At 38.1% G+C, this 26,828-nt stretch overlaps 1 protein-coding gene and 1 long non-coding RNA gene across 9 annotated transcripts in view; one reads left to right on the forward strand and one right to left on the reverse strand.

Moving 5' to 3' along the window:
* The first annotated feature begins 1,706 nt into the window (after window positions 1-1,706).
* IQCM (IQ motif containing M) overlaps window positions 1,707-26,828 on the forward strand; it is a 195,323-nt gene continuing 170,201 nt past the window's right edge. For 2 of the 8 annotated variants that reach the window (XM_038178802.2, XM_038178809.2), the window contains exons 1-3: window positions 1,707-1,836; window positions 2,880-2,947; window positions 13,906-14,067. The gene's annotated coding sequence lies outside the window, so the exon portion shown is untranslated. The other 6 variants (XM_038178806.2, XM_038178807.2, XM_038178808.2 and 3 more) reach the window with 6 other exon arrangements.
* On the reverse strand, window positions 19,434-26,352 carry LOC140002451 (uncharacterized). The gene is made up of 5 exons (XR_011809076.1): window positions 26,117-26,352; window positions 24,306-24,384; window positions 23,551-23,665; window positions 23,300-23,438; window positions 19,434-19,548 (listed from the first exon to the last, which is right to left on the reverse strand). It is a non-coding gene; the product is annotated as an uncharacterized lncRNA (long non-coding RNA).

Genomic DNA, 26,828 nt, shown 5'->3' on the forward strand with positions numbered 1-26,828 from the left:
AAAGAAATGCCTCATCTTTTTTCCACTAGGAAGAAGTCATTGAGGCTTTTAAAACATATCTAATACTGTTTTCCTGTTAACATTATCATCATTTTTTATATTATCCTTGATAATTTTAATTCCATCTGTTGCTGTTTAATATAAGACATCAAAATTCTGTATCTTTAGTCAAAATGACAGTCTGGCTAGTTGCTGTATGTCTAATTGAGCAATCCATGATCCAGGACTGAATGGATTGTTTCATCAGTTGTCTTACTTTAAAGTTTGATTAGCCACACAGTCTTAAAAATAGGGGAAATGTAAGATCTTGCAAACAAACCTGAAGATTTATGTTATTTCAAAGTAAATTAATAACAAGAAGATTCAAGTAAGTTTTTTGAAGACTGATGCTAATGTTTGTTTGGTATAGTGAATTACCACTACACTTTAAATGAAAAATTGTGCTTTCTGACACAGCTACTTCAGCAAAGAGAACTGAAGTTCACTGATGATCAAAACCTGACAATATATGGAAACCAGAGATGGAAACAACAATATAGAACAATACATATTTTGCAACAAATGAACTGCTAAAGGAATTTTTGGAAACTGTAGTTTTATAATATGGTGGTTACTGAAATGAAGCCAACTACAAAAAATTCTCATGTATTCAGCCTTATGCCTAGATGTTTCTTCCCACCAGCTGGGGTTGCTGCCTTTGTTTTTTCAGATACAACCAACAGTGAAGTTACGATGTAAATTGGATGCGGGAAATGACCTCCAAAAATGAGAAAGGGCAGGAAGGTAGGATAGCAGCTAACTTTGAGAACAAAGCTGTTGTGCAGTGCAGCTCTATGCCATTAATGAACTTTTTAGGTCTGTCAAGAAGCAGGCAATAAAATGACTAGAGAAAGAAATCATTTTTTCTAGTTGCCTTCTCCCAGTCTCATAAATGACTTCACTGGCTTCAGGGGTATTGTCATCCCTTACTGTTAGGATAAAAATATTCCAAGGATTGATTTTTTTCATAGGAAAAAAAAAAAAAAGCAAATAAGGAGAGTGTACAAATTACATCTTTTGATAATGCTATCAAATTCCAAGAAAAGGAGACACGATGCCTTGTGTCAAACAAACAAACGAACAAACAACCCTCTAAGCTTAAGTTAATTAAAGTAATCAAATTTAAGATCAGAGTAGCTTATTGACAAGGAAAAAGGCAGTAAGCTTACTAGCCTCATGGTACAAAGCATAAAAATAGGTGATTTTTGCTTGTGGGAGACAGAGGCGTAATGAGAAACTGATTTCAAGAAAAACGTATGAAAAAAAAAACTTCATTGAATATGTGGGTTTTAATGTCTAGTTGAACTATAAATTTTACTTTCCAGGTTTACTTTTTGGATGAATTTTTTTTTTTAACTCTTGAATCAAAAATGCCTCTTTAAGAAGCACAATTAATGTAGCAGAGAATGATGACATTTTACAGAAACACCTTGAAGACTGCAGAAACAGTGGAATAAAACATAGAAGTAAAGGTGTAAAGTCATACATTTAGAGATTAATTTATACTTCAAGGTGTGGGCGCACCTCTTGGAAATAACAGAAAGGAAGAAAGAGCAGAATGAACTATTGATTAGAGTTTTCTTTGAGCTGCTAACATGATACAGCTGTGAGAAAGGCAAATGTAATCAGGAGTATCAAGTGAGATACTTAATTTGAAAAAAAATAATGTTGGGGGAGCCTCTTTCTGATCATGCAATGATTGATTGCAACTGAAATTCTGATGAAGGAGAATTAAGCTGTAATTCTTTGCAGAGAGGAAGCAAACTACTGTGGATGGTATTTTTTGCTATGGCTAAGGTGAGTAGTGGTGTATATGCGTGCATATCTCTCTTGGGAAGCCTCATGCCTTGCCATTGTTACTTGGTTGTGGAAGTCCTAGGAAGCAGTGCTATAGCTGGTACAAGACTGCAAAGTGTGTGAGACTTCTCTTGTTTTGTACCCTACTAATACACTGATGGACATAATTGAGAAGGGTCTGGAAATCACTGATGATAACTTCATAGCATTTTTTAAAGGCCTATTACCCAGCTAGGTATGGAGGGGTACTGTGAGTTGTATCCCCTTAGGATAGTGATTTCAACCTTTTTTTTGTTAATATATGCTACACACATGTTACTGGTTTCAGCTTAGAGCTCTGATAACTTCTGTCAGAGAGTTGCATCTAAAAAGAAGCGTTATTTTGGAGCTGAGAGGCCAAACCTAACCCTGCCCTTCTTGGTTTGTGTGACTGCTTTAGTAATCACAGCGTGGATGTTTTTATGTATGATGTCAGATTTTCTAGAGAATGGCATGCTGCTATTTAGTTCTTAAGTAAAAGCAAAGGTTTCAGTTGAACTTAGTGAAATTATTTCTGTTCAGTGGCACACTACAAAACGAAGTTCAATTAATGGTGTCAGTTCCTGTACAGAAAAGAGCTAGCAATCATTTGGCTTTCATTTCGTAAGAATATTGCCTTAATTTTTAAAAGGAGATCAGATACCATTCAGTGACTATTCCTTTAATCTTCATGTACTCTTTCTGTAACAGTTATACTCTAGCTTGTACATTTCAGTATTCTTTGTATCTTTGACAACAAATCCATACATTTGACTATTTTCTGCCAGCACAACCATTTATATTAGAGGAGAATTGTGTTTCTCAGCTGCTACAGCCAGCATGGTCAAAGCTTATGCTGGAAGTCTGCCAAATTGCACTTTTGGCCTTAATAAAATAATAAACTGTTGCTTTGGGGCTTAATTGTTGGCATTAGCATTGTTGTGAATATCACCTTTATTCTCTACAGATGACTTAGACTGAGAATATTGTTACATCATGACTTCTCAATTTAATGTTTCCTTTAGGATCACTCATCCTGACAGATCTGAGGAGAGGAAAAGAATTTGTTTCACCAATAAAGAAGACACAAGAGGTAAGTGAGGGAAATTTGGTGAGTTTCTCAGGTTCTGGTAGTGTGAATGGGCTAGAAAGTGACAGCTGTAAAGCTAGTCATGTCTCTTCCAGAAATGGTAGTGGTCTGTTCTGCTTTGCAAAAAATAGGAAATAATATGGAATTCAAGAATTTTACATAGATTGTCAACTGCAGCCAGCTATTATTCTGGAGAAGCCAAAGCCTTAAACTAAATAATTTTAAGGTCAACCATGAATCAATCAGGAATAACTCTTAGTCATACATCCAGCTGAAGGGCACGTGAAGCTAGCTGCTGACAAAAGAGCAAGTATGACTATAGGCATCAAGTAACCTTGAACTGTTCCAGAATCCAGAAAAGTATTTGCTGAGGTCTGAATTTGGAAAGAAAGTAATAATTCTGACTTTTTTTTCCCTGCTGAAGTAGAAAGGTCAGACGCTAGGGTTTAGTTCCAAATCAAGCCTAGAGAAATTTTAGGAAATATGCTAGCTCTTACAGGTTTAAAACAAAACAACAACAACAACAACAAAAAGATTTTCAGCGTGTGTGCTACTTTATAGAACAGAAAACTGTAACACTTGGAAACTAGTAGTTAGCCAGAGCAGATGACAGGGAATTAGGCTATTAATCTGCTTAACAAGGACATATGCCAAAGTAGTTTAAATTGTGCTGGTTTGTAATTCTGCTCTTATATAAGAGGAATTCAAATTTAGCAAGACATGCAGGGGTGAAAAAGAGTATGAGCATACAAGTTCATTCCAAGTCCAAATGCAGTAACTGCCCTATTTCAGTGTTTTAGCCATTAATGTACAGGCTTATGGTCCCATGTGAGCTGGGTTTACACCAGCTGGTATATACTGTATATTTGATTGGTGTGCAAACCTACATATGTCAAAAGTTACTCCATCTGTTTTTCTTTTCTATTGTCTGATCTTTTACTGGCACGATAATCGTGAGTCTGCTGTTACCATGTTATAAAAGTACTTGTAGTCTGAATTTATTTTATATTTTTTTTTAATAAATTGAACATTTTTGCAGCACACTGACTTTCATTTCTAATAGCAGGAAAACAATTGTGCTGTGGACATGCTAGAACTCATGCCCCTCTGATGCTCTTTTACTGTAGAACAGGGTATTCTCAGAGGATTAGTAACGTTTGAAACTGCAGGTTGATGTTATTTGGCCTTGGAACATCTATTAAAGAATATAAGAATAAACTGTGGGTGAAACCAGAATAGAGAGTTAATATTTCACAGAATGATTTTGATTTTTAATTAGAGTAGAAAATGGTAGTACCAATGTTGCGCTAGATTTTATTTTCTGTAATTTACCTACATATCTTCAGAGTGGTAATAGTTTTGCAGTAGCAGAAATGTTCATGTTTTGCTCCTTTGTCTACAGTAATGATAGTTCCTTGCTTTTCAGGTAAAACATGATTTAATCTGGACAGTGAATGTCTGTGCAGCTAAATGCAGATGTGACTGTATGCAATGCAGGTGTTCTGTGTATGCTTAATATTGTTAGCGTGAATGACAGCAGCAAGCTGAATGAAAACTAAGGGTATATGTGAAGTTCAGTTGAGTTGACAGCATATGTTATTTTGTATTCAATACTATTATTCCCTGTAATAGCTATATTAAACTAATACATGCGTTGCAACACCTGCACAATCATGCTTTTATTTTGTTGCATAGGCATACACAGAATGATAAATGATTATTACAATTCATCACCAGTTTGGATTAAGCTGTTGAGTACTGGATAGCTAGCCAGCTGTCTGGAGGAGATAAACCAACAAATTTAGCTGCCCTTGTGTTACTTTGCACCAGAGATGAAGCCTGCAATTTTTTTTTATACGTTTCTGAGGCTAGTATGTTTATAGGAGTCAACCCCAAGACATTTTCTCCAAATTTGCTGTCAATTGACTGTTAGTCTGTAAAATGCAATATTACAGAATGATAAATAATGTTGAGCCAGCTGCTGAATGGTGAGGGTCTTGTCTGGATATGAAGAAAATACCATCTTCTGACAGCCGTATGCATAATTGCAGAGGGGGAAAAAGGTTGTACTGAAAATCGGTTAGGTCAGATTATTCTGTATGATGCAAGCACTGCCATCTCGTGGGTAATTCGAGGATGTCAAGAATTCTGGGTTATTTATTTATTTAAGAAATATATGTTTTATATTTATTAATATTTACAAGAAGAAAATATTAGTGTTGTTATAGGCAAGAAAAAAAATGTGAAAATAACACAATTTCCAAGCACAGGGCATGAAACACATGGTTCTTTAGCTAATCATGTATTTGTATGATGTTATGTAGCTTAGTTGCTTCTTCCTCTTGTTATCGTTTGTAGGCAGGGGAAGATGTTTGCTACCTATGACATTTAACAGTAACAAAAAGGAATCTTAATCTCTCATTTGCTGGAGTACAATTATTTGTCTGTCAACACAAAAAATAAGGGGGTGGAGGGGAGGAGAAAACCCTTGGTGTCTTAAAGAATCCGTCTAGAATAGATTGCTTGACTATTATATCATTACATTTCCATCACTGAGAAGTAGTTTGTGAGCTATTGCTGCCACACTTAATATCAATCCTGTTGTGGACCAGGCTGGTTCAAAACATATTGTTGGATATTCCCTGAGATCTAGGAAGAGTTATGAGATGTGATCATGCATGGTCGTAGGAATCTCTAGCTCACAAATTTCTGTTAAGCAGCTGTGCAGCTCTAGATAGCCATATCTATGTGCTTTTCTGTACTAAAAATAAAAGCAGTGTTTCATTTTGTGCAAGTCTCTGACGTTCTCCATGCCAAAAAGAGGCAAGGGAAAGGAAATTTAGATATGTAGACATCAGCATAACTTGCTAAAACTCATGATTCTAGACCTATTTTCCTGAGTTGCACAAAAAATAACACTTGGAAGATATCACGTGACTCCTTGTTGCTTTTATTATTGTTTGTGCAAATATGCTGGCCCTAGCTGAGAGTAATGAACTGTAATAGGTGGTCTCCACATACATGGTGTGTCGTACCCAGAGTTTACATTTAGAACAGGCTAGACAGAAGAAGGAAGGTGAAAAGAACAATTTCCTTCCCTTTACAGGAGGGAATAAGTACCACACAGTACTTGATAAGATTCTTAGAGTTAGGAATTGTACCTCCTTTTTCCTATTCTGCATTCATCTTCCTGGTTTTACATATTACAAGCCATTTACAAAGGCAGCAAACAAATAAAAACCTGTGATTTATTCCTTATATAGATCTCATATCTCCCACAGTAAGCTAAGTGAACAACTGCGTGGAAATAGTAGTTAAGTATTGTTATGGGAACGAAAAAGAAATGTTACTGATTTATACTGTTGTGGAAGGGGATGTGTGCCAAAGTGAAGCTCTTCATGAGAGAACTGAGAAGTGGCTTGTAGTCATTAGATTAGAGCTATTTAGCTATTTTGCAGGTTCAAACCAAGACAAGTGTGTTGGCTTGCAATATTTTGTTAATAATGTATGCCTAAATATAATAATAAATATGAATGTGAAGAACGGGGACCATGAACTTCAGACATCTTAAGTACTAATACTTTACTGCAGGTGTCAAGTACTTCAGTGCATTTCTGTTGAATGTGTCAGAATGTTTAGTTAGAACACAGTCAGGGAAACAACAAAAAGCTTGGGGTGAACTAAAGGATAGTCCTGAAGAATAAGGTAGAACTGGGGGCAGAATACATCTTAACCCCCCAAATTTTAACAATAACTATCTGGGAAGAAATAAGCCTGGAGTTTAAAAAAAAAAAAAAAGTTGAAATATTTAATCGAACTAAAAAGTTTGGTCTTGCTTTTGTTTTGTTCCTGCTCTTTCTCATGAAACGTGTCTTTTGTTTTTTTGGGAAAAAAAAAAAATAGTATGGATTCCTGTATTCACTTTTGGTCACAGTGCATGAGGGGAAAACATGTAGTCCAGTCAAGTCAGCTTTGTACTGATCACCTGTTGTTGATATTCTGGGTATGTCCTATGTCTGGTCCCTGTGTCCAGACTTTACAAAGCAACCAGTGAAGGGAGAGGCACCCTTGTTTACTGAGTATCCACAGAGAGAGATTTCATAACAGCTACTACATACATGCTACGTACTTGCTTCCACAGTACTTTTTCCTGTTAATTTCTTTGTGTGGGTTATCTCTGAGAATGAAAGAATTGAAAGCTACTCCCTGGAAGGATAGAAATGCAGCTCTGAAGTCCATCTTGAAAAGGAGAAGGGGGAAAAAAAAAAAAAAAGACAGCTGAAGCTAGCAAGCATGGGGGTTTACCCTTGCAGACTGTTTGCTCCTTGATAACTTTCCTCTGATGGAAAGCAAAGGGTAGGTAGGTATTACCAAAAAAAATAAAAATAAAAATGCATAAAGTGCAATGGTTCCCTTTGAATGAGGTGTAAAGGCAGTGGGTTAATGTAAATATAAAAGGCAGTGGCTTCTGCAACAAACCTAGAGGTATGTTGCCTGAGAAAGATCTCTGTGCCTTCTTTCTGTTCTCAAAGGAAACATCGACTGCATGTGCTTTTTAAAAACATGCAAAGGCTCTGACAGACATGTTCTGTTAGTTTTACCTCTGGTGCTTTAAGTTGCTACCTCCCCATCTATGTGTCTGCAGAAGGTTACCTCTCCTGACAGCTCTTCAGCTCCCTCTGTTCCCTCCCGAAGGTACTAGCTGTGGTATTGTCTTTGCTGGTGAGCTAATCAACTGCAGCAGGCTCTGAATTGCAACAGTTAAGTAGTTTCACAGATTTGCTCCTCTGGATTGTTACAGGGGAATATCTTATAGACAGGAAGATGGTAGGTGATGGTAACTGTTTAATCGAGTGCACTCCAGTTCAAAAGATCATAAACTAAAAAGCATGATGACCTGCAATTGATTTTCATCTGTAAATAGGGAAGTACTCCATAAATCCCAGACTCTTTCCAGCTCATCAGAAGTGGGCTTTGTAGTTTAGTTTTGTGGTTAAGTAGCTCTTTGAACCTCTAAGAGTAAATACTTTCAGTTGTGTTTGTTTCTTCCAGATGTTAAAAAAAAAAAAAAAAAAAAAAAGACCTAAATGTATTAAATAAACAGCTATCTAGTTCCTAGGTAATATATTGTGGTTAGCAGCCAGAAATGGTAATTTACATTAAAGTTTTGAAAGTGCCCTTGGATGAATGTGGAATGACAGAAATAGTAAAATTAGAAAAGCTGCAGTTGCAAGGATTTAAGAATCTCTTGCAAATACTGCAGAGAAAGCAGCAATAAAACAAGAATGTTGATGCTAGAGCACGATCAGCACAACCCCTGACATTTGACAAATCATAAGATGTGTTGTCCTTGCTAAAAGGCAAATGAGATAATTATGAAGACACAGGTACATCAACAAAAATCAGAGGATTTGCAAGGTAATTCTCTGGGGTTGCCTTTAAAAAAAAAAGTCCTAATTTTAGAACTGGAGTAAAAACCACTTACTTGTGGCAATGCGATATCATAAAGACATTATCAGCCATTGTGTGTACTGATGTGCAAAGAGTTAGTTGAAATAAAAGTAATTCTATTTTTTTGAATTTTTATAACCCTGTTGGTTGCCTAAGAAGCTATTCAGATCTTTTAGTCAAGGTAGCTAATACGAGGTTATCTCTTAGCTTTAAAATAAATCTATTTCACCCTGCTTCTCAGTTGATATTTTCTATGCTTTCAAGTTGTTTTCCCAGAGGAAAGAAAGCAAACCACTTTGACTGGATACTGACTGACATCTAAACAAAACTGCAGCACAGGAGTGATCTCCCATGTTTGGTACTAGCAGCAAAGTTTAGAGTTCTATGAAGTTTATCTTTTAAAACTAGATGTGTGATCTTTATTTTTAAACAGCTCCAGTTGTTTACAAATACGATTTACTTATTTACATGTAGTGAAGTCAATGGGTGCTTTCTTCCAATTGAGAACAGCCAGGTGTTCTGTGCTGTGGAGGAAGGCTGTTTGCCAAGGCTTACTTTAAAAATTGTAATGATACCCAGTTGTCACTCCACATATTATGATGCTTAAATGCTAAGGACCAGATTTTGCTGTTTAAAATTCTGTGTCTTACTAGGTTCTGCTTAGCTGCTGACTTTGGGAAGAGCCTAGCAATGCATTGTATCAGGGGCTTGAAATCTGTACGATTTGTATGTCCAGGCTGGGAAGCAGAGATAGATGAAGCAAATTAGACTCGTGGAATAACATTAGATTGAAAGAGTCGTCTGGAGGTCATTTGGTCCCACCTTCCACTCAGTGCAAGACCTGCTTTGGAGCTAGACCAGGCTTGGTCATGATCACGTAGCAGAGAATTACACGGCCATAATTAGAGTCCTGACATTCCTTTGATGTAAAGCTGCTAAACAAGTCACCAGAGTCTGTTTCACGTACTCTATCTGTGAGGCAAAGAGAATTTTTGTGTAAATAGCTGCAAAGTATTTTGATCTCTGAGTAAAATCAAAGCACTGGGCAGGAGTGATTTACTTTGGTACTAGGATAAAACGATTTCTTTTCTTCTGTTATTGAAGATGTGGAGGAAAAAAAAAACAAACTACTGTTACATTTCCTGTCAGTATCAGGGAGGATTACAGGAATTGTTAATATACTTTTCCTGGAGTAAATAGGTCAAATTTGCATTTTCTAGATTCTTGCTATTTAGAGGTTGAATTGCACTTTTTTGTTGTTTTGCCGCTTAGGGGAGATGCTGTGTTTGCGACTGCAAAACTTCTGAAAGCTTCTATTTCTGTTCACTTATGAAACTGTTCACATCACAGAGAGCGCAAATACGATCTCATGACATTATTTATATGAACTGAAACAAAAAGGTCATATTCTAACCATGCTGATTTCAGTCTTCTCCCTGAACAGTGATGAATAAATAAGGAGACTTGAATAGTGCATGTTAGTAACAGTGGTTGAACAGGCAGCTAAATCCAAACAATCCCCACACAGAAAACAGAGTTGCATATACAGAGTGGGCAAATTGTTTCAGGTTTATAGGTTTATATAGAACTGCTAAGACAATGTTTAAGTTTTCTACACGTATTAATTAATTCTCCAAAATGCTATCTGAAAATTCTTGTAGTACTAGCCCTTGGTCCTATTGCAAATGTGAGGAAATCCACAGAAAGTAATTTGACTAAGAATATAACGTACATATCAGTCAGCGACAAGATCTTGTTATACCCTCTGCCTCATTCTTACCTGCATCTCGCTCTTTCTAAAGGAGATTGGCAGAACCTTGGGCAGGCACATCAACTGACCTATATCATGGTTAGGACTGAAACAACTAGAACAGATGTGAAGGATTTTGAATAGCAAAGTCAGGGTAAAGGATACTAGAAGGAATGATGGGACCACCTTCAAAAGGTGGTCCCATCATTCTTTCTTTCCCTTGTCTGGACTTTTGTTTTATAGCAACTTCTCACAATACTGTTATGCAGAAGTAAATTGAAATCCCTAAATATTCCATGAAATAATTTTCAAAAGTTCTATTTCCTATTTCTCCTTTTGATTTATTTTTTTTTTTAGATGCATGTGTAAGGTGTTTATAAGCTGTACCCAATCATCCATATCCATGATGTTTCTGGATAACAGTTCACTTTACCTCCTACACAGTAAATGGTTTAATTCCATTATTTAGCCAGTAACTGGAGCTGGGTTTACTGATAAAAATCACAAGGATTTTATTTCTATTTTTTAAGGTGGTATCATATTTGCTTTCCCCTTTCCCACCCTCTCCTGTAGTTTAGGTCTTAGGTATGTATGGTCCTGTTTTAAAGTCCTCTCTTACCTACAATGCATTACGTGTCTATACTACTTGATGACTTGCCAGTTCTCTTCTCAACTTTCCTCACAGAAGACATTTTTGTAAAGCAGTGCAGTATCTCAACCATTAGATGTGCCTCATTAATTTCAGCAGCCCTTTCATTTATTAAAAGTCCTTCGTTGTCTTCAGTTTTATTCTTTTCATGATTTGTTATAACCCATCCAATTTTCTCTAACTGATTTGACTGCACTAATTCATTTTGTGTTTTGGCTGCCCTTCTCTTTGCTGCAGTCACACACTCTGGATATTTGTGTTCTGTTGCTTCCATTACTCCATTTTCTTTTAGTCTTCGATGCACAATTAGTCCCTGATTGCTTCTGATTCCTTGTATTCTTTCCAGAAATGTATCTATACAGCTGATAATGCCCTTGCTTGCAAAGGATTATTCACAAAACATTCCATTTCATCATTTGTGTAACTTAAATGAGAAGTTATAGAAATGATAGTTTTTTGACAAGTCAATGAGAGTCGATAATTCAAGTGGTTAGCTCTCAATAGAGGTTACTCTAGTCAGACTGACTAGAGGTTACTAATATCAGTGGTCTGTATTTAAAACTCAGATGAAGTAAGGATTCTTATACTTGACTAGACATGTCATAAATAATCTGTTAAGCATGGATCTGTGTTTTTTTCCTTGATGTGCATCCCAGTATACTTGTCTTTTTAAATAATAACTTGCTGCATTTTGTGCCAGGTGTTAAATTAGGTAAACTTTACATTTTGATACTGAACAGCTGTTTTTTATCACTGTATGCTATTGAGATGTAGATGGTATTAACAGAGCAGATGGACAGCTATTCTGCAGTAAGTGCTCATCTCAGTAAAGGACAAAAGGTCAAGAATCTGCCATGTTCCTTTTGTGTGTTTTATTATTTCAGAGAGCAGTTTACACTCCACCTGGGGTTTAACAGGAGACCAAGACTCCCTGTCTATGGAGAGAATTAGTTTTTCATTCAGATGAACTATTTATGCTGTGATAACTACTGGAGCTGGGAACAGTTAGTTGTCAGCTGATCCTAAAACCTGACAGGAGTTTGCAGGTTGACTTCCACAAATTGTCAGAGCAACTGCTTATCATCAGACACTTATTGCCAAGCCTCTATCAGAGGAATCCTAACAAATCTGTCTCTGGTATTAGATTTTTTTCCATAGTTTCCTTTCTTCTTCCTTCATCCCATTTCTCTGCTTCATCTTCTCCTTCATTTCTCTTATCTGTTTGCTGTAAGTAGCATGCTATGACCAGTCAAGAAGGATGTAACGTTCCTCTAGCCACAGAAGTGTAGTGGCTGGATGGAGGATCTCAGTTTATTCTTGCAGTTAGTGAGTTTCAAAACCAAGTAGATCATTGCTGTTCCACAGGCACACTCCCTCTCCAGACCACTCTAAGTGTTATATCTGTCAGTGCCAAGGTGTAAGTCAGGCCTGTGTGATGATAGGAGAGATGTGATTTGTTTTTTACATGGTAAAATTCAAAATTTGTCATATCTGTTCTGTGGGCAGGGACATGGTGACGAGGGCCTAAACCACTGCAAAACTGAAAGGTGAGGGACTGTCCCAGGCACACTAGTCAACGTCAACTCAGGCAAACCTATCTTGGAAAGCTGGTAAGCTTGAGGGAGTTGGTAACGTGAGGAACACCATCAATAGAGCAGTTTATTGCAATACAGAGAATAGCAAGATCCTCATAGTCTACTACGTAGCATTGATGTTCACTCAGGTTAGACACTTGGAATACATTTAAACTGCTCTAATAGACTTGTTTTAACATCTCTGTGCCTTTTTGCTTTCCAAGAGGATTGTGCTCAATGGACAAGGTCTTGGATTTAGTTTAGGAAACTCCATGATGACAAATAGCAACTTGAAAGGGTTGACATTACTTTTCTTTCCCCTCCTCAAAGTTCAAATTGTTTGCATGTTTGAAGAGTGAAATAAGTTGCATATAAATTAGCAGAACTTATGAAAAAGTGAGCCCCCTCATGATCTAGCTAAATATTTAAGCCTAGGCTTCTTTTTGCTTCATTTCTCAAAACTTCCAATTAAATGGGACACAGTCAGCACTAATTTACTGTTTTAATGGAATACGTTTTTAGCATTCCTTCCCTGCAAAGTCAGTTTATTTTATTTCTTTGTCTGGCAATTCACAGGCCAGAGGTAGTTATAAGCAAATATCCCAGAATGGGGGATTTAATTACATGTTGAATACCTGCTGGAGAGCCACAGGTCTCCCCTGTGCATCATTCAGCTGTTATCAGAGGATAAAGGAGCATAAGAGATGGGACTGTGAGAGACTTTATCACAGGGGGTCCTTCTAAATAGGTTCAATTTATGTTCCTAGTATTTTTACAGGAAAGGACACAAGGTCTCAGATAGTACTGAATTCAGTAAAGGCTTATGTTACTGTCTCCTTACACCATTGTCTATTAATGAGTGGGAGGCTGGGAAGAGATGGATAGAGTATAGAGCAGATTGGGATCATCTAACTGTGGTCATTCAAGAAGAGGGAAGTATCTTTCAGATCCTACACTTCTCAGCTATGCAACAAATATGATACCAAAAAAATATGTTTGCTTTGTGGATTCCCCTGTGATGACTTATCTTCATTCTCACCTATGAGTCATAAAATATTATTGAATATCGAATAGTTGCCTTTAAGAAAAGACCAAGAGACTTGAATAAAGATGAAAGAAATGTTGTTCTACAACTATTTCTGCTTATAAGAGCAGAATTTATATTATTATTCCTTAAAACTAAGATGCAATTTTATATTATACTTTATACACTTTAAGAATATTTTTTTAAAGTTAAAATACCTAGTAAATTTAATTAACTAATGATCAATCTTGTAGGGATTAAAATCCCTACAGGAAATTTATTTATAGTACAAGGTTATATAAATAGTCTGGGTTAGTAAAACTGTTCTTTGAATTTGTGTGAAATATTTTATTACTTAAGTGTGCTTGTGCAGTTGTTATACTCAAACTATTTTAAATTATTCCAGTTACTGACTGATATCTTTTATAAGAAGGGAACAGCTTTCTTACATCTATAGAAGGTAAGCTTTTATATTTTTCCTGATGTAGTGCAATTCTCTTTTCCTTTCTGCAGAACACTTAAATTTTGATCTCTGTTACTGGTCTTGTGTTGGTGTCATCACTTATACCTTGGACAGCTAGACTCTCAGAAGGAAGGCCAGGGAGAGGGAAGCTGGAAACTCTTCAGTGGCAAGCTGTGCAGGTCAGACTGTTGCAAGAAGTGATACTAGAGGTGGTAAGTTGGATTAGTTGGCAAAGATTACAAAAGAGTGTAAAATGTATAAAAATTCAATGAACTACATGGATATCATTTGTGTGTGTTCATATCAAATGTGGATCACAACCATTTGCTGTGGAGCAGGCAATGATCAGTCTGCTCCAATATGTGTCTTAAGAAGAAGCTCTTACTGGAACTGCACTGGGATATTAATTTTTATTATAGCAAAAAATAGTTATTTGACTTACCATTTGGCAAGGGTATGCAACAGGTTATATATCTACATTCTTTTTAACTGCTACACTGTCTTTAAGAACACTGGAGAACAGATTCACTTCTGGTACATTTTCATTGGACTGGATCCTAAGTCTGCCATAAAGTAATGTCAACAGTGGAGCTTCAATAGGAAGCTCCTCTTGTTGTACTAGTTTTTGTGGAGTTTCCCTAGTGAAACAATGAAGTTGGGTTTAAATAGAGCATGAACTAATAAACAAATGATACTTTCATATTTAAAAGTCAACATTTATTTTAAACTTGTTTCAAATAATGCTATCCTACAGAAGAATCTAGAAGATGGTTATGACTTTAAATCATCTGGTATCAATAAGGTTTTGAAATTCATTTTTCTCAATTATTCACTATTCGTGGCATTCACAAAGTTGATTTGCTCAGTGGCAATTATTCAGTGATACCACAAAAGAGCTAAATCATTCAACCTGGAGTAGTAGTGGGATGTTCTAATTGCTACCTCTGTTCTATAAATGTAAATCCTTTGCTTATGTTCACCGACTGTATATTGTAAGAAGCGTATGTGTACATATAATTTTTTTTTCCTTTTGTTTATATTTTATGTAAAACTGAAGATTACTGAAAGGAGAGGGGCTTTCAAGTGCACAAAATCAAAGTTTGATGCCTAAGCATCACTAAAAGTATAGTACAGGAAACTTTCCTTTTTCCTCCCTTAAATTTCCTTAACAAAACCTAAATAACAGTTAAAATCAGGAGAGACCTGCACTTTATAGCTGATCAGACCTGTAGTTCCAAATCACATTATTATTGTTGCCAAGTTATTTGTATGCACGTTCCTTAGCAGATGGACGTTGACCACTCTTTATGTGATGTTTATCACTCCAAATACTGTTGTTATGGTGTTCTCCACTATCCTTTAGTTGAGGTCAGGATTTGAATGAATGTCAAAAAGGTTGCTGTTTTTGTTTGTAATCCACCTACTTTGTAAAAGATAAAAACTTCGGTCATCAGGCCCCCTTCATATAGGAGGCCTTCTTCAAAAACAACAAAAATCGAGCAAGCAACCCAAACACGCTAGAAGCTTTTAATAAGGAATTGTTGCTAATAGAGTTTCTGTGCTTTCCTTGGAGAATGGATGGGAAAGGTTACTGTGGTATTCTGAAAAAGGTGGCGTAAATGTAAAATAGAGAGGAGTGAGTGAACGGTTGAAGATTTATTTAGATAATGGTCAGCCTTGCTTGTGTTATACAAGCTATCACTTAAAAATGCCTTGGTACCATGGAAGGTGGAAAATATGTCACCATTTTTTAAAAGGACTTTGGATTGAGATATTCCTGACTGGTAAGTCTAATCTCTCCATGGTGTAGTAAAGACATAGATAAAGATAATACATTCAGAAGAGCCAGTGCAACTTCTGCAGGGGGGTCATGTCTCACAATTCTGTTGTAGTTCCCCGAAGGAATCACTGTTGTGTGCTTGACAAGGGTGATGTAATTCATGTTGACTTTAAAAGGCCTTCAGAAATACACCTCTGTCCCCCCCGCCCTGATACTTAAAGGAAATCAAAACACCACAGGGTAAAAGGAAAGGCCTTCATATAAATTTGTAACAGTTGAAAAGACAGAAGGCAGCAGATAGGAACAAATGCGTGGTTTTCCCAGTGTAGGATTTTCACCAGGCAAATTCCATTGAGATCTGCATTGAAGCCCGTGTTATTCAATGTCAGCAATCTAGGGAAGAGTAAAGAGGAAGGTGGCAATGTTTGCTGATGGCATTAAGCTGTGCAGAACTGTAAAAACCAGAGCTTATTGCAAAGAGCTGAAGGGTGTTGTCACATTGGTTGCATAAGAAATAATGAAGTTCACTGCAGTGAAAGGTAAAACAACACAGATGAAGAAAATGATTCTTAACTTCCTATATATGTGATGAAGACTTCTGAATTAGCTATTGCCAATCAGGAAAGAGAGACTGTAGCTATGAGTAGTTCTATGAAAATGTCAGCTCAGTGCTCTGTGGTGTTTACAAAAATAAGTGTTAGGAAGCATTAACATGGAATGTGAACAAAACAAGTACCATAATTTCTCTGATACAAAAAATCAAGAGCAAAAACAATAGCAAGGAAGATCAAAGTTGTGGAATGACTTCCACACATGAGAAGTGACTGCAAACCTGATTCTCCAGTCTGTGAAAGAGTTGTCTGGGGGGATACAATAGGATCTATAAAGTGTTGATTGATGTTTAAACTACAGATAGGGTGCAATTAGTCATTGTCTTTTCCAGTTTGTGAAAGAAGGGCATCGAAAGAAACTACAAGGAGTTTCAAAACAAAATGAAAAAAATTGTCTCATAGCATACCCTGGAACTGTGGAGTTCACTGTTAAAGAACATTGTAGATGCCAAAAGGCTTGCACAGTTTCAGAGTCATGGAAGAGAAGCTCATTAAACACAACTATAATACTTACATATAAAGGAGTTAATTCTCCAAACCACAGGCTGCTGGAAGCTGGAGTACAGGGAATATATAACTGCATGCTTGTGCTGTTAACACTCTTCTGTAAGCATCTACCATTATACTGTTACTGGAGATAATAAACTGTCTGTTTCTATGATCTCAGATACTGAAGCTTGTAGAATAATTTTTTGTAAGCTGCTAATTTGTGTTTGTACAGTATATAACTAGATAGAACCTAAGCAAGCCCTTCTGTGTAAACTAGCATTTGGTGACATTAAGCTAGAGAAACACACAGATGCTGTATTGCGGGACATGGACAAACAAGAACATGACACAGTACGATTCAGAAGATGTGTCAGAATGGTGAGACTGTAACTTAAGGTCAAATTCCTGCAGTCTCTGAGGTCTAATTCTCAGTTGAAGTATTTTACTGGTATCGACAGGGACTTGCTTGAGCTAAAATTAAGCTCAGAGGTGATAAAGCAGAAAAGGAAGGAAAAGGAAGATTTGTCTCCTAGCCTGGTAAGCCTATGTAATTCTTTTGTCAGTGCAGTTTTCTATTTCAAGTGACAGAATCTTTAAGCATTATGGTTGCTGAACGGTACAAATGTGGGGATCTGCTCTCAAACAGAGACATGGAGCAGAAAATTATTGTGAGAAACATGTTCCTGAGGAGGCTGTAGAATAGCAGAACAGGAAAACAAACCTATTGCCTACTACCATCAAGACTATCTAGAGGATGTGCAATCTTTGTTGATTCTGTGTTTTACGAAGCTACCAACATGTTGTTCCAGAGGTGAAAATGTCTTCTTCCACAGAGAATGAATCTGACTATTTTTGGAGGAATTCATTGTTCCGTGGAATTGATCTGGCATCAACCATAATGTTGATGTTATTATATTGTTCTACATGTGAAAAGTTTCTTGGATACCAGATGTTTTGTCAGTTCTACATAGAGGACAAAGGCAGATGAAGTTTCCCTAGATGATACTTTTAATTACTGATATTTTTTTTTTTCTGTTGTCTTCCTCTTCTGGCCAGGTAGTGGTAGATAACTTGTCAGTTTACAACTGCTTTTTTCCTGGGAATCTCAAAGGTAATTTTGCCATGACTTGGATAGCTGTGTTGTTTTTTTTTCCCCACCTGGGAGTGCTCCATTCCTTCCCTTAGGTGTCACTATTTATCGCTGCTAGACTTCCACAGGCTCCAAATTTGGCTGAATGGCACAGTTTTCCTCTATACTTCAGGCTTCTTGGCAAGTGTAGTGTGTATAGCCTGCTCTGCCAGTCTGTGCTGCCTCACATACTCGTCTCCCTCCTACATCAGAGAATAGCAGTGACAGCCTGTGTAAGGCTGTTACCAGAGATCTATATTAGTGCAATGTTATAAAAGATACCTTGCCAGTAATTTCTCAGGAAGGATTATGTCTTAAAATGGGGCTGAAAGTTGTATATACTTATTTTCTTAAAAAAGTGATATTGCTAGTAAGCATGAAATTCCTCAGAAAGCTAATCTGAGTGCCTTTTGAGGGTTTTTTAATACTTTTTTCTTTAGTTTTACTTCAGAAACATTTAGATTCTGGCTTTTTTTTTTTTTTTCCCTTTCATATCAGTATTTCTTGAAGGAAAAGGAGGAGATAGAAGGCTTATGGCTATTAGTGATGGCCAAAATATTGTTGCTTGTACCTGCTGTTTCCCTAAGAATCCATTCATTTTGACACGTTGATGTGATGGCTTGGATCATAGTACTGACTTCTAAACAAGCCCCTTATTTTTCCTTTTTTATGCAACTACTGTATACTCTCATGCAACTTCAGAACTTGAGAAATTGCAAAATAGGGAGTTATTTTACCTGCCACCATCCATCTATTCCTACAATGAATATCTAAACCTGTCACATGGGAACATTTGTTTATTTGCAGTTACATTCACTGGACCTCACTCACTGTGATAAAAGTTGTACTCCTGTGCAAAATCCTTGCTCTGTGTGCTACAAAGGCAGCAAGCAGTATCTGCTGCCATGTCCACAGGAGGGTGCTTTCTTGGTAGAGGGGAGTTTTAAATATTTCCTGGGGCCCTGCCAGGAGATGTGGTCCCTACAAGGTGTTGCACATGCTCCCTGTGACACAGCCCCTTCAGCCAGCATTACCCTTTTTTGTGACTGGCACTGCCTCTCTGCAGTTCACAAAGGCATGGGGAGGTTTCGTCTAGTTTCTTGCAGTTCCAGTACCAGACTTTTTCCCAGTAAGTTTATGCTTGCAGAAACCTTCATTGTTCTGACAGGAAGCACACAAATCTTACAGTGCTACTGCAAAAGCTAAACTACCATATAAAACAAACCTACAATATTAAAAATATTGTAAAAATAAACCTAAAATAAAAACAATAAAGTAAACCTACAATATTAAATATTTACAGATTTAAAAATATAACTGCAAAAATGGTGATGAAAGACAAGAAGTAAATGAGTTGTAATAGTCTAGGTGTTTGTTTTGGTTGTTTATTTGTCTGATGTGAAGGCATTAAAGAGAATTTCAGTCAGGGTGAAATCTTTTGTTTTTAATCCAAGAATGACCTAGAGCTGTGGCAGAACGAGGTAAACCAGACTGGCTAGCGGATTACCCAGGGAAAACTCTGGTATTTTTAACCATGCAAATAGCTAGTCATCTGTTTTGAAATAAAGAGGATTACTTTTGCTTGATAGCTCTGTGTTGTGTTTTTGCTGTGCCCGGAGTATGAACTCTGCAGTTACCAAAGATAGAAAAAAAAAATGGCTGTAGATCTCGTCACGCTGTAGCCCTAGGAAGAAAATGCAATGGTCATTTACAGTGTCTAATCTAGGTTTTGACAGTTGTGTGCATGCTAGGTCATTGGTGACTGTATAAGCAAGAAATGCAGCATGGAGATGTGCATTTCTTATATGGGAACTTTTATCTTCAGCAAATGGAAAATAACAAAATCCATTTTGCTTTGCACAGGCAGAGTTTTTATTTATTTCACCAATAACTAAATCAAAGAGCCATCTGCATCTCCTGTGGGGTTCAACTCTCTCAGCTAGTTTCTCCAGGAGCTGGCAAGAATATACATATACAAGAAGTAGTACAGAAGCAGAATGATGAGCACTATTTCTTTTAAATGACAAAAGGATTTTTTTTTCCTCTCGTTGCTAAGCTATGTTTCTTGTTATAACTACCCTAACAATGCAGTTTTAGAAGACTAGTTGATTTGGCAAATTAATATTTCTAACAGTTATATATGGCAAAGAGCAAATTCTGCTCCTACTTGAGCAAGCTGAAAGGCTTGCAAACACATGCAGAAAACTATCTGCAAGCAGGGTGGCCTTCCTTCTGCATTTGCAAAGTACTGGCCAGCCTTCTCTTGGTATCAATAAAACTTACAATGCTATTGTACGAGGAGGTACTCAGCTTAGTGGGGGTATTGGGAAGAATTTTTTGTAATTTCAACTGAAAGGAAAATAAAGTTCTGTTACAGTTTGCATATCATAAAGTTCAGGAATATGAGAGTTATCATGTGGAATTCAGGTTTTTATTTTATACTTAAGCTCTCTTTCTGATACTTTTCAAGAGAGATCCTAATAATATAGTGTTGTTTTTGCAGAGCAGAGGATACTGAATAAAACCTTTCTAATTGCAAACAGCAAAGCTAGGTCTATTGCAAGCAGTGCAAGTCATCTTTATGGAATGTAAGAGTAATTCTTTGTGTGTGTGTTTTAATAGTCATTGGCCACAAATTCTTTAACTTTTTCTCTTCTTTCTGCTTTAGTGATTAATTTTATCTGCCATCTGAATACACACATCTTCATATCTTGAATCTTGTGCATATGTCTTTGGTGTTTCACTGGAAGTATGTGTTTTCCAAGTAAATGTTACAAAGCAGCATAGGTGGAAAACTTATTTTGAAACTGTTTCTAACTATTTTGTTGAATGCACTTAATTAGAAAAGATGTCTGGCCAATTTTTCTCTTCCGTGTTTGGCTCCTGTTAAATCTTGAATTATAAGGTGTTCTGAGAAGGGCATGAAGCAGGAGAATGTTTATGTGTTGGCTGTGGATGTAAGATCTTATAACGAAGCAGTGTGAAGATAACTAATGTCGCTTATAAAATATCTCCAGGAATTAACTAATTATAGATAGTATCATCTGCCATTAATTTTCAAGTATGTAGAAAAATAATGGTTTCTTAAGAGAATTTGGAACAATGCACTGTAAATGCTGAATAACAAGAAAATCCCCACCCTGTCTGCTTCTGCAGCGTATTGGTTTTTTCAGTCCTGCTTCCATGAAGTAATTTTCTCTACTGTAGAGAGACCTGGTTTACGATTATTTTTGAAAGCTTGAGGTTCACACTACTGCAGTGACAGGAGGGGAAGGGAATTAGTATGTGTGGAACAGCAGGTATGTCCCCACTCTTCCTCACCTATTTGGAAACTTCTGTTTCAACGAACCTGGCAGACCCTTGAATGTTTGTGTGGTAGAAGATCAAGGACTAAGAGCAGACTGGTCAGCATGAGCAAGACTGCTTTCTGCTATGTGATACGCATAGCAAACGAGAATCTAGTCTTGTGATAATGAGCTTGTGATAAGGAATTTGACCCAAGGATCTGCTTTTAGTATCTTAAGAAACTGCTTTGTTTCAAGAGCAAAGTCTGTATCTTCCTATTGAGAATAATCCAATGATGAGTCTTTGACATAAGCACACTTTTCTCTTGTCTGTAAGTTCAATTTCATCTAGTTTAGTGTCAATATTTGTAGGTTGAACTGTGTTTATGAATTTTGAATGTTTATGAATATAAATGAATTATATTCATTTTATGAATATAATTGTTCACTATTGCTTTCCTGCTTTAATTAAAATAAGATTGTAAGCTGTTTCCCTCAGCAACTTTACCAAAAATAATAATAATAAAAAAGGTAGAATTATTCAGGAACTTTATTTTCTTTAAAATAAAATCTCACCTTTACTCCAATGTACCAATCATATCTATTGTCCTTTACTCAGGGACTGCTCAGTCCCATGTAGCTCTGTATCGGCTCCTTGGAGCCAGCTAAATTGTGTTTCCCTGCGGCTGTTAATGCAGCTTTAATGTTTAATGTTTAAAGTTAATGTTTAGGCAGCTTCTGTTGGCTGGCTAGACAGCATGGTGAGAGGAGAAGGTGGATGGAGTACTGTTGCATCAGCAGAAGTGGGCAATTTGCCTCAGGAATCAGGTTGCTGTGAAGATAGCAGTAGCAACAGAAGCCCAGGCTATACTATGAGCTCAGCAAAGAGGGGTTATAGACCAGTATGGTATGGCTACTAAGCAGGAGAAGATGAAATAATTAGTGAGAAACCAAGAGGAGACTGAGGAGTGATTCTTGTGAGGGGACTAGGCTTTGAATAGCTCATTCAGTGGCAGATCTACAAATGAGGCTGTCCTGCAATGTACTTGGCTGAATGGGATGGGTGAGAGCCGGTTGTCAGTCCAGCTTTTGACATCTATCATCTTAGGATACCTACTGAATAGTGTCAGGTGAATCCAGCTGCCCAAGTATGTTTGAAATTTTGCACAACGGAAGCAGAAGTCCTCTCTAAACGGCTTCTAACATCTATGACAACCACAGCTTCGTGAAATGAGTTTGGCACAATCCTAAGTGAGTCTCAGCAATACTAGATCTCTGCATTACACTAACTTTTGTCAGTTCCTGCTACTTGAGCACAGGCAGAAAGAACAAGACAAGGCTCAGAGCCTGGACTAAGACCCAGCAAGCACACTGCCCGGATGCAATGCAAGCCCATGGCAGCAAGGCAAGCATTCACGTAGTATCAGCTCTGCTTTTTTATTTTTTTTATTTATTATCTTATTTTTTATCCCTTTAGCAAAAAATGGAGTCATCTATCCTATCTAAAGTGTGATTGCTGTTAAAAAGTCTAATAAGAAGTCTAATAAGGTGAAGAGCCTGAATCTTGTAATAGCAACTCACAAAATTGCCTGGGATGAAGGTACTGTTTAATCTGCTTGAGCATTCTTGCCTCTAATGCCAAATACAGAGCTGACATGCAACTAATCTGCAGATATATCTTAGGTATTTGCATCATCTTAGAATTCTAGATAAACTAGATAAAATGATAAAGTTAATATCTCATTTTAAGTGCCTCCCCCTCCATGCAGGTTCTGACTGGGATTATGAAGCAGCCCCAGAATATCTTTCACAATTTCCAGCTAAACATTAGAACAGTCATGCCAGCTAAGCTTTCCTTCCTATGGTTGCTACATGTAGGTCAGCCTTGAGCAGGTGAGAGAGGTCATCTCTGACAAAAGACTCACTGGAGGTCTTGTCTCTGCTCCAGCCTCCTACATGCAGCAGCGGGACCAGCTCTGCCACAGTTTTGTCCAGCTGAGTCTTGAAATCTCACCAAGGACAGAGGTTTTACAGCCTCTGTGGGTAACCTGTTCCACTGCTGCAGGCACAAATCTCACACACCTGGCAAAAATCTTCACAAACTCTGTACTGAAGTCACAAGGCTGATGTGTTTGATCACTTCAGACCTACCTTCTCATCAACTGCCAGACTAAGGCTAGCGTCAACACTGGGTTTCCGTCATTCAGATCCTGTCCTCCAGTCCCAGCCAGGGAGAATTTGGCTGGATGCTTTCCCAGGTGTACAGCATAGTTACAGTTTTCTAGCTACACTGGAAAAGAGTTCAAAGAAAAATCACTCACAAATACTCTTGACCGATAGCCTCGAACAGGAATTTCTAGATAGTGCACATGGCTGCTTTTGAAGTATTTTGAAATGCTCACCTTTTTCGTATTTGCTCCTAGCTTAGGATATGGAGGCTTGTTAACCTTATTCCAGTCAACAGGAACTTTGATCTTTTTATATAATTGTAGTATTACCAGTGCATCTTGGAGATCACTAAAATGGAAAACATTGACTAAGCCTGACATTTCCCAATTTAAGTGATTTTGTAACATCATGAATAATTACTACTCTTTACAGGTTGTTGTAATTTTAACAACCCTAAAAAGAAAAAAAATTCAAAACCTTTTGTAATTTTCAGTGCAGAAGAAATGCTCCATGCTTAACACCAGCTAGTTGCTAAGCTAACAAAGGTTTTAGTATGGTAATCAGCAACATATCCAGAAAAGAATTTTGCTACATAAAATCCAGAAGTAGCCACCTTTCTCCATTGACTACAGGGGTCCAGAATATATTGCCTCCTTAACTAGGATGCCTTAGTCAAGCCCTAAAATTAGGTGACAGGGAATCTATGTCCAGTTGCTGTAATGCAGTTTGCTCAAGCTTTAACTGGAATCTGAGTGTACCAATTTGCAAGGGGGAGGAAAAATAAACTTATCACCTTCTGCCCTTAAAACCAGAGCTGGCCTAGAAATCCCAAGCTAAGAGCTGCAGGGAGGATACAGTGAGCATCAGCCATTCCCCAACACCCTTTCTTATACTCTTTCCTCATGACTGTGTGCAACAGGACACTGGTGTAGGCACATCTCCACTTTGATCCATGTTGCTGGGTCTCTCGCAAGAATCTAATGCTTACCCATAGAGGTGATTTACATGAGGGTTCACACCAAGGGAGTTCGTCCAGTTACGGAAAGTCCATTCCTCACGGTTCTCTCCTAAAAGAGAGTTCAATGAGACTTTCTGCAAGCTCAGAGCTGTATGGTTTCCCACCTTGTAAGGCAGTAAGTTCTGAACAGCATAGCTCAACATTTTTCAGTGGAAAGAGATTTTTTCTGCCATAACTTTTTCAAACAAAGAAGATTGCCCTGACCTCATGTTTTGGATGTCAGATTGATTTCACCAGACCTCAGAAGAACATGATTTTTGGAGGCCTTTTCAAAACTTCATGATTCTATGATTTTTGCACTTTCTTGCAGAAAGTGCAGCAAGAATGTCTTTCACGTGGGAGTTAGCCAACTCACTCTCTAATCCCAGTTGTGCCAAGAATTAGTGCTGCTACAAACATCTCACTGTTTTACCAAGGTGCTCTTGCCTGCATCAGGAAATTGCAAAGCTCAGAAGAGATGAACAGGCCCTCGGGTACCCTCCTCATCTGCCCCAAATAAGTAAACCACCAGCACTTAAATTGCAGCACTTAAACCTCAAATCATAGGTGTTCAAAAAAAAAAAATACCTCCACTGGGCATAGTCTCTTGTGGTCTAAGTGTTTACTTGAGATATTTCTCTTCTACTAATTTTGTGACTGATATCATCACATTCTAGTAGAGTCCAGTCAATGTCCTAGTTTTCAGGCTTGGCAAATGCTGGGTACTTGTTGAACAGGTTTGCAACAAAGGCTAGATTCAGTTTGGGATTGTCACTGACCACATCAGCTGACGTGACAAACTGCTGGCACCCGAGCCGGTCTGCCTGCTGAAGCATGTACATGTACTCTGCTCTTCGCAAGTCGTCCTTCTCCTGCCGGAGACGCAGTGGAGAAGGTCTGTCAGGGAAGAGATCAAACTACAAAGCAGATGGGAAGCTCCTGACTGCTACCTGGAGCAATGTCACAACTCCACCTGCCTTCACTGGGCATCGGCTGCTAATCAAATGAAGGGACAAAGCATCCACACTAGTCCCTGCTGCTGTTGATACACTTGTCCAGGTTTGTCTCTACTTTTCCTAGCACGATCCTTTCCAATTTTGCATGCTTTGCAACTGTTATGCTTTTTGAACTTGATGGTTCAAAATTAGAATACAGCATGTTCCCAAATGCAGCAAAAATCCAAGATATTTCTCGATCATACATGTTAATCGGGAGGTAGTGACCAGGCCTCACATAAAACCAACAAATCACAACAATAGTATCAGCTCTGCTTTGGTTGAAACCCCTATAGCAAGAAAGAAGAGTTTTAGGTTGGGTATTAGGAAGAACTTCTTTACTGAGAGGGGTGTGAGGCATTGGAACAGGCTGCCCAGGGAAGTGGTGGAGTCACCATCCCTGGAGCTCTTTAAAAGACGTTTAGATGTTGAACTTAGTGATATGGTTTAGTGGAGGACTTGTTAGTGTTAGGTCAGAGGTTGGACTCGATGATCTTGAGGTCTCTTCCAACCTAGACAATTCTGTGATTCTGTGATCTCTTACCTGATTTCTCCTAAAGCATTTAGCCTTTCTACCCTTCCCAGTCCTTTAATAGCAGCTCACAAAATTTCCTGGGCTCAGGACGCTGTTAAACTCTTTGAGCATTGGCAATTTGCTTCAGAGGGGCAATGCTTTAGCTAGGAGGTGCAGATCACTTCCCAGCTTAGCAAAATTTCCTCTACCGGCCCCCACACAGCTGACACGCAGCTGACCTGCGGCTACTAACTCGCTTTGCCCTACAGACCAAGGTAACGAAAAGTAGCCACCTGTGCGTGCCCCTTTTGGGGGGGAGGGCTGCTGCTTCACGGCTCGTCACCGCTGGGGGGACACAGGGGTTTGGGGGGGGGGGGCTGCGCCCCGCCCGTGCATCGCCTGACGGGGACGCGGCTTCCCGCGCTGCGCGCGAGCCCGTTGGCGGGCCGCTGACTGAAAGCCCTGCCCGCGCGCCAGTCAGCCGCAGAGGCTGAGGTGTGCTCCGTAGGGTTTCCTAATAAACCTTAAAAAGTCGCCCGTGTGAGGGGCTGGGCGCTGGTACAGAAGGCACAAGTTAATTAGGGACCGTGGACTGTTATTTTAGAGAACAGTGTAGCATTTCGGGATAATTTTTTTTAGAATAAAAGTGGAGATAATTGAGGCGGGGGGGGGGGAGGGGGATCGGATCTGAGGTAGCTTGGGACAAAATGAACGTTTTTCAGGGAAAATCAGAGGTAATAGATAGGGGCAGCATGTGCATTTTAGAGGGAGAACCTAAGAAAAATTAGAGTCAACATAGGTGACGTTTTGGGAGGGAAAAGCTGGGGTGATTTAGAGGGTATAGAATAAGCAGTTTGAGTAATTTAGTGGGCAAAAAATGGGCATTGCTTCCAAAGAAAAAGCTAAATTAGTAAATTAGAGGGTCAAAGATGGCACTTTTGAGGGAAAACAGGTAATTTGTGAGGAAAAACAAACAAACAAACAAGCAAAAAACAAAACAAACAA

Source organism: Anas platyrhynchos, chromosome 4 (genome assembly GCF_047663525.1).
Source record: "Anas platyrhynchos isolate ZD024472 breed Pekin duck chromosome 4, IASCAAS_PekinDuck_T2T, whole genome shotgun sequence".
Lineage (NCBI taxonomy): Eukaryota > Metazoa > Chordata > Aves > Anseriformes > Anatidae > Anas > Anas platyrhynchos.